This window comes from Tamandua tetradactyla, unplaced genomic scaffold (genome assembly GCF_023851605.1).
Source record: "Tamandua tetradactyla isolate mTamTet1 unplaced genomic scaffold, mTamTet1.pri scaffold_119_ctg1, whole genome shotgun sequence".
In the NCBI taxonomy this organism is placed as follows: Eukaryota; Metazoa; Chordata; class Mammalia; order Pilosa; family Myrmecophagidae; genus Tamandua; species Tamandua tetradactyla.
This window is the reverse complement of record NW_027518265.1, coordinates 289,409-301,642: the sequence shown is the minus strand read 5'-3', so window position 1 is coordinate 301,642 and position 12,234 is coordinate 289,409. Positions and strand designations below refer to the sequence as shown.

General features: G+C 35.4%; 1 pseudogene; it reads left to right on the top strand.

The window, feature by feature from the left end:
* The first annotated feature begins 508 nt into the window (after positions 1-508).
* Positions 509-9,711, top strand: LOC143673098 (olfactory receptor 7A10-like; annotated as a pseudogene).
* The last annotated feature ends 2,523 nt before the right edge of the window (positions 9,712-12,234 follow it).

Here is a 12,234-nt window from a genome sequence, read left to right as displayed (position 1 = left end):
GCATTGTTAAGTTATACAGTCTGGTTTTTACCCTCTATCTTTCCTACTGGTGTCATATAAGCCCCTAGATTTCTGCTTTTGTCCATATTCCCATTCATCTTTGCTCATTATACTTACAATATTGTGCAACCATCATGTACCATTGTGGTATCCATTTCTGGATTTTGACTATTGATCCTGTTGAATATTTTGTACTCCTTCAGTATCAAGTGCCCAAATTTGACCCTCTTTCTATCTCTTCATAACCTGTGTTTCTCACCTTTAATTCTCAGAGTTTGCTCATTAAACTGAGTTCATATTTGTGAGACATACAGGATTTGTCTTCTTGTTTCTGGCTTATTTTGCACAAAAAAAAATCCTCAAGATTCATCCACATTGTTGTATGCATCATGACTTTATTCTGTCTTACAGCTACCTGCTCTCCATCATATGTACATAATACAGTTTGTTTAGCCTCTTGTCCATTGATAGATAATTTGACTGTTTCCATCTCTAGGTAAATGTGACTATGCCACTAGAAATACTCTTGTGCAAATGTCCACTCATGTCCTTGCTTTCAGTTCCTCTGAATACATTCCTAGTAATAAGATTGCTAAATCATATGGCAATTCTATACTTAACTTACTGAGGAACTAGCAAACTGCCTTTTCAAAATCAGTAAATCTTCCCTTTATTCATGCATCATCTTCTTGATTTCCTTGAGTTCTATGTCTATGTTTTCCCTTAGCTCAGTGAGCCTATATAGAAGAGTTCATTTGATGACTTTGATTAGTTCTTCCAGTGTCAGCACTTCTGAGGTTGTATTTAAATTTTCCTTTGAATGGGTCGTGTCTTCCTGTTTCTTTATATATCTTCAAATCATCTATTGAATTTTGGCCATTTGAATATTTTGATAGGGAACTCTGACATTCAGATTCTCCTTGTAATTTGTGATTCAAGTATAGAGAAGCTGTACATTGAATCTCTTCTTCAACTCACGACCCAGTTTATGCAGATAACTCGGAACGGCCCATGGTGAACTGTGAGCTTCTACTTGCTTTGGATTCATTTACCATTCTTTTTTCTAGTTCTCCCAGGTGTGAAAATAGGTCATTGGCTTTAGCTCTTTCTCCTTTTATAAAATTGGAATTTAGAGCCAAAAATTTTCCTCTCAGCACTGCCTTCATTGAATCACATCTGTTTTGATATGTGTTTTCTGTATCATTTGTCTCAAATATTTGCTGATTTCACTTGTGATTTCATCTTTGACTCACAGATTGTTTGTGTGTAGTGTTTAACCTTTATATGTTTGTGAATTTTCCAGTTCTTCTGCCTTTATTGATTTCCATATTAAATATACTGTGCTCAGAGAAAGTGCTTTACATCATTTCAATTTTTAAAAATATTTTGAAACCTGTTTTGCAATGCAACATGTGGTACATCTTAGTGAATGATCATGGGACCTTGAGAAGAATATGTCATGCTGCTTGGATGTCCATTGTTCACTATATATCTGTTAAGTCTAATTGATTTATCGTAGTACTCAAATTTTTGAATTTGATAATTCAAATTTTCGCTTGTATTAATAAAATTGTCCTATTTGTCTCATATAACAGTTTTGCATTTAAAGTCTATTTTTTCCAATATTGGGATAGCTACCCCAGCTCATTTTGGTTACAGTTTGTGTGGGATACATTTTTCCAACCCTTCACTGTCAATCTCTTTGTTGCCTTTGGTCTAAGGAAAACCTTTAGATAGATCATACATTTCATACACTCTGCCAATCTGCATCCTTTTTTGAGTGCATTAATCCATTCACATTGTGTTGTTACTCTAAAGGCAATAATTACATAGAATATTTTATCCTTTTATTTTTGCATGTCATTCTTATATTTGTCTTTCTTTCACCCTTTTAGTTATATTTACTTTCTATGCTTTCCTCCAAGCTTCTCTCTCCACTCTTTTCTTTTCAGCCTGCAGAGCTCCCTTTAGTATTTCTTGAGAAAGAAATATTTCCCACTTACCTGTGAATGTTTTAAACTGTAAATATGTGTGAAGAACATATTTTCCAGAAAAAGAATTCTTGGCTGGCAGTTTTTCTCCTTCAGAGAGAAATATATCATGCCATTGTCATCTCAGCTCCATGGATTCTGATAAGAAATTGGCCCTTAATTTTATTACAGTCTCTTTCTATGTAATGAATTGCTTTTCTCCTGCTGCTTTCAGGATTCACTCTTTATCTTTGACATTTGTCATTCTTGTTAGCATTTGTACCTGTTTAAGCCTATTAGAATTCATTTAGTTTTGAATATATTGTGCTTTCTGGGTACTTAAATTTATGTTTTTCCTAAGAGTTGGGAAATTTCAGCCAAAACTTCCTGATTTGTTCTTTCTGCCTCTTTTTTTTCACTTTTTGTTCACTTTTCTTATCCTTCTGGGACACCCATGAGTGTATGTTTATGCATTTCATGATGACATTCATTTCCCTGAGACCCAGCTCCTGTTTTTCTGCCTTTTCTCTATCTCTCCAGTCTGCAAATTTCTATATCCTATCTTGTAGCTTGCCAAACCTTCCTACTGCGAGTTCAAATAATATGTTGCCATGTCCCTCTAGGATATTTTTAATATATTGTATTGTCCTTTCATCCCCCACAGTTCTGTTATCTTTCTTTTCATTGTTTTAAATCATTTTATTCATCCATATCAGAGTCCCAGGATCCATTTTAGCAGAAATGGAAAAGCTGATCCTCATTCACATAGTATTATACTTCACCAGGTCTTAACTACTACACTCAGGGGGCATAGATATTTGTTTCCATGCAATTTGCTTTTTGACAACAGACACATTATATTACTTTTATTTTTCTTTTTCAGACTGTAGTTTAATGATTACCATACACTATTCCTAAGTACATATTTTTTGAATGACTGAAAATAGATAGTTGAGTGAGTTGAACAGATATTGCTAACTATTGGGGAGAAAGGAAAAACAGTGAAAGAAACAGAAATATTGTTGAGACAGGGGAGCTCCATCAATCACATCAAACATCAGAACACAGAAATCAGAGAATAGATATTTTAGTGCTCCCAGCATCTCTATCCTGAATCAGTGATAGGGAAATCTTTTTGGAAACACTTGCACTGCTACAGCCCACAGTTACAGAGAAGTGAGAGTCCACTGAGATAAGAGATGAACAAGAAGCTCCAAAGCTTTCTCCCAAGGGTCAAAATATACCCAAGTTTGCATTGCATTACCTTTTTTCCTTCCAAAGAGATAAATATCTTAGGGAGTAGAGAGACAAAAGAATACTTCACTAATGAGGCTCATGGGAATTAAATTCATAAAAGCATGGAAACATAAATGCTTTGCCTACACTGTCTCAACCCTGGTTTACCAATCTCTGCTGAGTGAAAACATAATTTTACCTTCCAGAGATCTCAAGAGTATTTACATCTTCATGCCCTTCCTGGGAGCAGAGCTTCCAACTTCATCTATCATTCAAGGAAGACTTGGCTTTGGTGAACTCAGACTCCTCTTTGATAATTTCTGGGTGAGTAGAGTCTGGTCATAAGGGTTGGGAATGTATTATGATTCCAGGACTCCATTGATTGAGAGTAACATTATGGGCATCAACAAGGATAGTAAAGAGAGATAATCATCCAATGTTCTACCCAGGTAAAAAGTTGGTGGTTGAGGGAGACGATGAATACACTAAAGTATCTTCTTTCCCATATCTGTCTCATCTAATGTTAGCTCATTCTCAGGGGCTTCTTTCATGGAAGTATCTTGTTATCCATATTCATCAATTTCTTCCTAAAATCATTCAAAACAAACCCATTCATTAATTCCTTCATGGAAGGCACTAAGTGTTACTCTCAGAATAAATGAATGAGTAAGACAGTTTCTTTATTTCAAAGAGATTGCATCTAAATACAGTAACAAACATAGAAATGAGTACATGCAATATCCTGAGGTGAAAACTCAAATCCTGGCAAAGTGGATCCAAAGTTTGGACTCATCTGTTGAGGTTAGTGAAGGCTTCCCGAGGGTTCTAGGAATTGTACTGAGCCTGGCAGGAGGAATATTTTCCTTACATTAGCAATTGTAACAGGAAAAGAGGCTAAAAACCCACCAGGAAAAGAAGACACAGACACAAATGTTTGATTGATTCATTTGTAGGGTACAGTGAAGTTTAAAATTAGGTCTTAATAGCTCATAAAAAATGGTAGGGTGGGTGTGAGAAAAGCAACCTGAGATTGGGAAGATTGTCAGAAGCCAGATAACAGCAAGCTTCGAGTTTTGTCCACAAGATTAATATTTACATTTGAAGTTATTGGAGAGTCAGTGCAGGGTTTATCAAAGGTGATATTCAAGAAAATTCTTGCCCTGTGGACAGTTCTGGATCAGTTTCTGTTGTCAAATTCCTGGGGAAGTGATGAGGGTTGGAAATTGCACAGTGCCAGTGGGCTTGGAGGTTTGGTGAATGAGTATGGGTGGTGTTGAATTACAGCATACAAAAATATCCTTCATTAATGCTAAGCCCAATATCAGACACCTTATAGTCATTATTTTTTCTTAATTTTGTCAATTATTAAATTAAATTGGTATCTCTGTTCTGATCTCATGGGAGATGAATTGAGACTTATAGGAGAGTCATATTGTTTCCTAGGCATATACACACTTCTGGAATGAAACTCAGAGCTTCTTTCTAGATTTTTGAATTTCACTAATAATTTTACTTCTTCATAAGTCCAATTTTCAAAAACAGTGTAGGGGCATTGCAATGTTAGCTCAGTGGCAGAATGCTGCCCCTTGCCTGCCCATGTAAAATAAATAAACAAATAATTTTAAAAAGTAGTGAGACATTGAAAAATTTCAAGGATAGTAAGGACAGTTTGCATAATATTGCATCCATTTTTGCTTATTATGAACATCTTCCATCCACAGTACCACATTATATCTATGTGTTATAAATGACTGTTTCACAGACTCTCTTTGTTCTTGATGATCTGGATATTTATCAGGGTGCTGGCACGGTATTTTGTAAAATGTCCCTCAGTTGGAATTTGTTTGATGTTCTCCTCATGATTAGACTGGGATTATGGGTTATGGAGGAAGGCATCAGAGATAAAATTCCATTTTCATTATATTATGTATCCAGGACACATCCCATCAATGTCACTTTTCACTGTAGATGATGACATTCATCAGCAATGCTTGCCAGGTTTCCCCATTTTAAAGTTCCTCATTTTCCTGCTTTTCCATATATTACCTTTGGGAGGGGGTTAGTACTTGAAGACACACTTTAGGAGTGGGAATCAACTCACCTCCTGGAAACAGCAGTTACATAAAGCTTTGCATACATCTACATTGGAGATTTTTGTCTTCCTACTCATATATTACATATTTTCTTTAAATCATTACAAACTCATGACCTTTATTTTATACTTTGGGTTGTGATACAATACTGCTTTATTCATTTTGTGGTAAGATTTATTTCAGTTTGGGCAATGGGATATCTTTCAGAGATGCTCTGTGTCTCTTGGATTTATCCCAATCATTGAATGCTTTATTTTAGAACCAACTTAATTTCTGGTGGTACAAGATGCTCTAGGCTCTTCCTGTATATTTATATTCCAGGTATAGGGTCAGCCATTTCTTCAAGGAAACTTTTATTGAAGAATAGTGTTAAAATAAAGGTCTGGGCACTAAGTGTCCTCCATGTTACTAGGACATCTAAGCTCTCTCCAAAGACAGAGTAAGAAAATATTTGCATGTCTGCCAAGTTCTGCATATACACAGACCCATAGATATGTCTGCATGTAACCTTCTACTATATTAACCTATTCATGCTGATGCATCTCACTGTAAACCATTGCCAGATAGAATATCTACTGTCCTACCCTTACTTATAGTTAACCACCCACTCTGCAGTGGGAAATGCACTCTCCTCACCTGACATCATCTACTTAATGGCTTGATTCCAGTATACATATGCAGATGTGATAGAATTGTGAGTCTACACTCTGTTAAGATAAGATTTATCCACTTGAATACAGTATTTATGCAGTTTCTGTTCCTTTCATTTTCCAGACTCCATTCATATCCTGTATTACTATTTCAGCACCTTTCCCCCTCATCCCCTCAGTAGGTGTATTTAATATGATTGTAACATAGATTGTTTTATCACATTTTGCATTCCATCCTGGCATTCCTATTATCATGACAATTAATCTTTTATTTGCATATACTAAGCATTATCTTGTTTTGTAAACATCAGTTTAAAAAATGCATAAAGTCAGGTGTCTATAATTATAGGATTATAGGAAATAGATTCACTGCTCTAAAACATGCTCTCTGAGTCACCTACTCAACCTTCCTTCCCTCTCTCCAATCCCTTGAAACCACTGTTCATTCTATTGTCTCTACTATTTGGACTAATACAGAAAGTCATATAATTGAAATTATACTTCTGTAGGATGTTTAGACTGCTTTGTTTCAATTACTAGTAATCATGTTAGATGGATGCTTCACTTTTTTGACTACAGGGAACATTCATTTTTATCGCTGAGTAATATTCCATCATATAGATATATTTGACCTTAAAGGACATCTTGATTGTTTTCAGATTTTGGAGATTATACATAAAGCTGCTACAAAACATTCATGTATAGGTTTTTGTACAGATCGAAGTTACCAAATCAGCTGAGTACTTAAAGGCACAATTTCTGGACTGAATGGTGAGAGTAAGTTTAGTTTTGCTAAATACGGCCAAACCGTCTTTTGACAGCACCATTTAGAGTTCTCACTAGCAGTGAATGAGAGTCTTTACTACTCCCCAATATCAGTAGGCTGTGGTATTGTCAGTGTTAAGGTCCTCAGGTATTCTAAGAGGTGTGTAATGGTATATTACTTCAGTTTAAGTTTGCAATTCCCTAATGACAAATGCTGTTGAGCCTATTTTCATATACTTATTTGCCACCTGCATATCTTCTCCATTTCCATTTCTGTTCAGAAGTTGTGCCCAGTTTTTCCATTGGGTGTTATCTTTCTTTAGAAGGGCGTTAATGGTTCTTTGCATATATAAATACTAGTCATTTATAAACATCTATCATAGAGCATATGTTTTATATTTAATGAAGTCCAATTAATAAATGTCTTCTGTCATGGTTCATAATTTGAGTGCTATTTCTAAAAACTGATCACCACAGCACAAACCACCAGTTTTCCTTGGATGTTTTTTCCTAGAAGTATTATACTTTGCATTTTAATTTTGAGTACAGGGTTTGTTTTGAGCTAATTTTTGTGAAATGTATACAATGTTTGGCTATATTCATTTTTTTGTTTACAACATATTTTAGTTTGCTTGTTGCCGGAATGCAACACATCAGAGATGGATTGGCTTTTAATAAAAGGGGATTTATTTAATTAGTTCTTCAGAGGAAAGGTAGCTAACTTTCAACTGAGTTTCTTCCTCATGTGGGAAGGTTCAGGGTGATCTCTGTTGGCCTTCTTTCTAGGCCTCTGGGTTCCAACAACTTTCCCTGGGGTGATTTCTTTCTGGATCTCCAAAGGCTGGGGCTGAGCTATGAGTGTGAAATGAGGTATGGTGAGTTTATTGGGCTGTACTACTTTTAGCTCTCTCATTTACACACCAACCAATTAAGTCAAACATCATTCATTAAAGCAGGCACACTTCTTAGCTTACTGCAGATGTAATGAGCAACAGATGAGGTTCACGTACCATTGGCTCATGTCCACAGCAGCAGAGCTAGTTACTTTCACATGGCCAAGTTGACAACTGAATCTAACTACCACACAAGATATATGCTATTGCCCCACAGCATTTGTTGTAAAGATCTTACTTTTTCCATTAAATTGCACTTGCCCCTTTCTCAAAGGCCAATTGATTGCATTTCTGAGGGTCTATTTTTGAGTTCCCTAAAATATGTTTGTTTGCTGAATTCTAAAAGAGTAGTTCATGTGTCTATTTCACAAATACAACATGGTTTAATCATTGTGTTTTTATCGTTACACTTGAAATCAGGTAGTATTGCATATTCTAGTAGTATATTCTCCAACTTTGTTCATCTTCAGTATTCTCCAGGTAATCTAGGACTTTTGCCTTTCTTTATAAATGTTAAAATTATTTTGTCAAATATCTACAAACTAACCTCTTGACATTGGGAATGTGATTGAATTGAAAGAATACATCAGATGGAGATAAAATGGAATATTATCGGTATTGAGCATTCTATCAATATAGATGGAAAACATTTATTTCTTTTAAATTTTTACTGTAGTAATCTATACACAACATAAATTTCTCATTCAAGCCACTTTCTTTGTGCAATTTAGCAAGACTACTGACAATAAAAGTATTATACCATCATCAATATCCATGGCCCAACTTTTTCATCACATAGTGCAAAATAGCTGGTCAAATGATTTTTGAATGAAATAAAATAAAGAGCATTTGTAGTGGAACATATTGCCTTGGGATAAAGTTCAAAATTATAGACAAGGATGTCTTGTTAGCAATAACATCAAAGAGAAACAGGAAGTTTGGTTTACCCTGACATTTTCAGATAAAGGACACTAAATCTGTATATAATTAACAAGAAATAATTAAGTCAATATATTGCAATACAAACCATACTACTTATGTTAATTTGCTGAGAACTGCTTTTAACTAAACCTGCTTTTCTCTGGTCACTGTTGCAGCAGTTTCATGAGTTACATGGAATTAAAGAACGAAACACGTGTTTCAGAATTTATCCTCCTGGGACTCTCAGAAGACACTGAAGTGCAGTCCCTCCTATTTGCTCTGTTCCTAATGATGTACCTGGCCACTCTCATTGGAAACCTGCTCATAATCCTGGCCACAATCTTGGATGCCCACCTGCACACACCCATGTACTTCTTCCTTGCTAACTTGTCTTTTACAGACATCTGTTTCACCTCCACCACTGTCCCAAAGATGCTGGTGAACATCCGCACAGAGACCAAAACTATAAGTTATCGAAACTGCCTCACCCAGTTGTATTTTTTCATGGTTTTTGGACAATTAGACAACTTACTCTTAACCGTGATGGCCTATGACCGTTATGTGGCCATTTGTTACCCACTGCACTACATGGTCATCATGAACCCCAGGTTCTGTGGTTTCCTGCTGCTGGCATCATGGTTATTTAGTGTTCTGGACTCTCTTTTACAATGCCTAATGGTTTTGCAATTGACTTTTTGTATAGAGTTGTAAGTTCCCCACTTTTTTTGTGAACTTACTCAAGTAATTCAACTTGCATGTTCTGACACCTTCCTCAATGATCTATTGAAGTATTTTGCAACTGGAATTCTGGCTGTTATTCCACTCACTGGCATCCTTTTCTCTTACTCTAAAATTGTATGTTCTATTTTGAGAATTTCATCACGTGGGGGCAAGTATAAAGCATTTTCTACCTGTGGGTCTCATCTTTCAGTGGTGACCTTGTTTTATGGAACAGCCCTTGGAGTGTATCTTAGTTCTGCTGCTGTGCAAAATGCAAGGACAAGTGCAATAGTTTCTGTGATGTACACAGTGGTCACTCCCATGCTGAACCCCTTTATCTATAGTCTTAGAAACAAAGACATAAAGCATGCCTTAAAAACAATTTCCAGCTGAGAAAGTCTCTCCTTAGAAGGACGTTTGTCTCAAGTTCAGAAAATTTACTTTTCATTTACATAGGTTAAGTACTGGCAAATGTAAATCAAATTACACTTAATATATAAAGGTAATATTCCATTTGCATTATTATTAGAACTTTGTCTCTACATTTCATCCATCAAAAACCCTTTGTATATTGGGTGGTCCATGGTGACTCAGTGGCAGAGTTCTCACCTGCTATGCATGAGAAACAGTTTGATTCCCAATGACTGCCCATGTAAAAAAAAACTTTATATTGTGTATTTTCTATAAATCATTTGACATCTAGAAATGTATTCCTAGAATTCAGTATTGAGCCAGACTCTTCTGCCTGAATATTCAGTTTTAAATGTCAATACAGATCATTAAGGACATATGAAATTATTGTAATCACTGGAGGGGCAAAGGTGTATTACCTCCCTTAAGAAGAGATGAACTGCTCTTGTGTTATATGCTTTTGGCCAAAACCACTTGTCACTTCAAATTTTCTGTACTCAATGCCAGGTTTGTGTTAATCAGCTTTTGAAATAGGGCACATCCTGGACTTGAGTCACCTTATGATTAAGTTTAAATAAGCCACATCCATGTCAATCCATGACTTTCTGCTGTAGAGTTCCCTACAAATTAGATAAGGATACAAGAGACATTACATCCCTTGATTCTTCAATCATTGATTATTTTACTAATCACTGGATTTCTTTCAGGGATACAATTTTGCTCTTTAAAAATTGTTTTTATAGGCATGGACATTTTTTGGTATAGTTCTCTCGGCACTTCCTACAATTGTCACCCTCTTTTACCGATCCTGAAAAGCAATTTGGGTCATTTTTCCATTGCCAACTGTGTCTTTTTAAACTATTAGTGCAAGATATTAGGTAATTGTGAACTTACTCAATTAATTCAACTTGCATGTTCTGACACCTTCCTCAATAATCTATTGAATTATTTTGTTTTACAAAAACACAGATATTTTGTAGATGTCCTGTGTTCTTTGTGAGGTAGAATACCAATAATGGTATTCATCAGAGCCATTGGCAAATTAAAGTGACATTTTGAGATGAGAGATTGTTCTGAAATAAGGTCAAGTTGGAGGGAAAAAAAAGATGTGGTCATTTTTTTATTCACTTTATATCTTTGGTGGAGCTGTGAATTAATTTATTTTGCAATGTATTAACCCAAGGATCAGACTCTGTTTTAGTCATACCCATGTCAGAGCTGTAACTTGCCAGTGAAAAGAGATTTGATTCATGCAGCACTACAGATTTCTTGGTTTTGATTGTTCCATGATCTGGGGATAAAAATTCTCAGTTTGTCATTTTTGATGTCTCTCCAGGGCAATTAAAAGACCCATCTTACTCTGCATGCATTGAGTTTGAATTCTCAACAAATATTTTATCACATAAACCAGACATTTTTTCAAAAGTCTTTGATAGGCACTTTCTTTTTTACTGATGACTATAAACAATAGATTGTGAATCATACTTTGCCATTGCTAACCATGCAAAGTTGTATACATTTATCCAAAGTACACAGCATCATTGTGGTCTTCACTTCCAACAAGGTCATGTATCAATTATCAGAATGTTATGCAGGAAGATACATGCATTTGCAATCAGTTCCTGTACCGAATAATTTACTTGCATTGCTTCTTTTGTTTAATCAGAAATCTCTTTCAAAAAAATCTCTAAAAATTTGCAAAGATATTTAGACCACGCAAACAGAGTCCAATATCTTTGAAAAAGTTAGAGGTATGTCTTTCAAGCAGAAAAAATTGGGAAAAAAACACACTAGAAAACAGCCCAGACAGGAAATGTGATACTTCTGTTATCCTCAGGAACACTGTACAATCAAGAAGACTCCACTAAAGTGTTAGATTGGCAAATGCAACATTTTTTGCAATTCAGGTAGCAAGAAGCTCTTAGCATAAGTATTGATTATATATGCACCTGCTAGTTCACTATCCTCTCCAACACAGGATACAAAACTGGAAGGAGGGAGAAATTCCTGTTAAGGGCCAGTCTACCTCATCCAGTTCACACCATAACATGAAGACGCCATGCTGGATACCAAACTTACTTGCACTTGAGTGTACTTCATGAGGAAATGTGATTGTATCTCTTTCAAAATTTCCAAAGTCTTCCTGTTTTGTTCCCAATACACCCAGCTGATAGACAAGTTCTGAAGAAAAGATATTTTGTAGAGCATGTCCTGAGTGAGTAATGGAAACTGTTACTATTCTGCCATATACACGAGCTCTTCAAGCTTTCCTTCTATTACCATTCCAGCAACTTCAGTTTTTCTCAGATGAAAATTATTCCTGGATTTGATAGTAAAATTGTATTCTTCTCCAGAGCCATTAAATTAAATGATAACAATTATGATTCAACCTGAACTGAGAGGATAGATTTATTCTCACAGAAAATTAAATTGTATTCTTGAAGAATCTATATATGGATACAAGGAAAATTTAATTAAATTGTGTGCTATTGTTGAAAGAACTGCAGCATTGGGTTTTATTTGAATGGAAATGTTGAAAAGTCTTTAAAATTTAGATATCTACAAAAGAAATTTT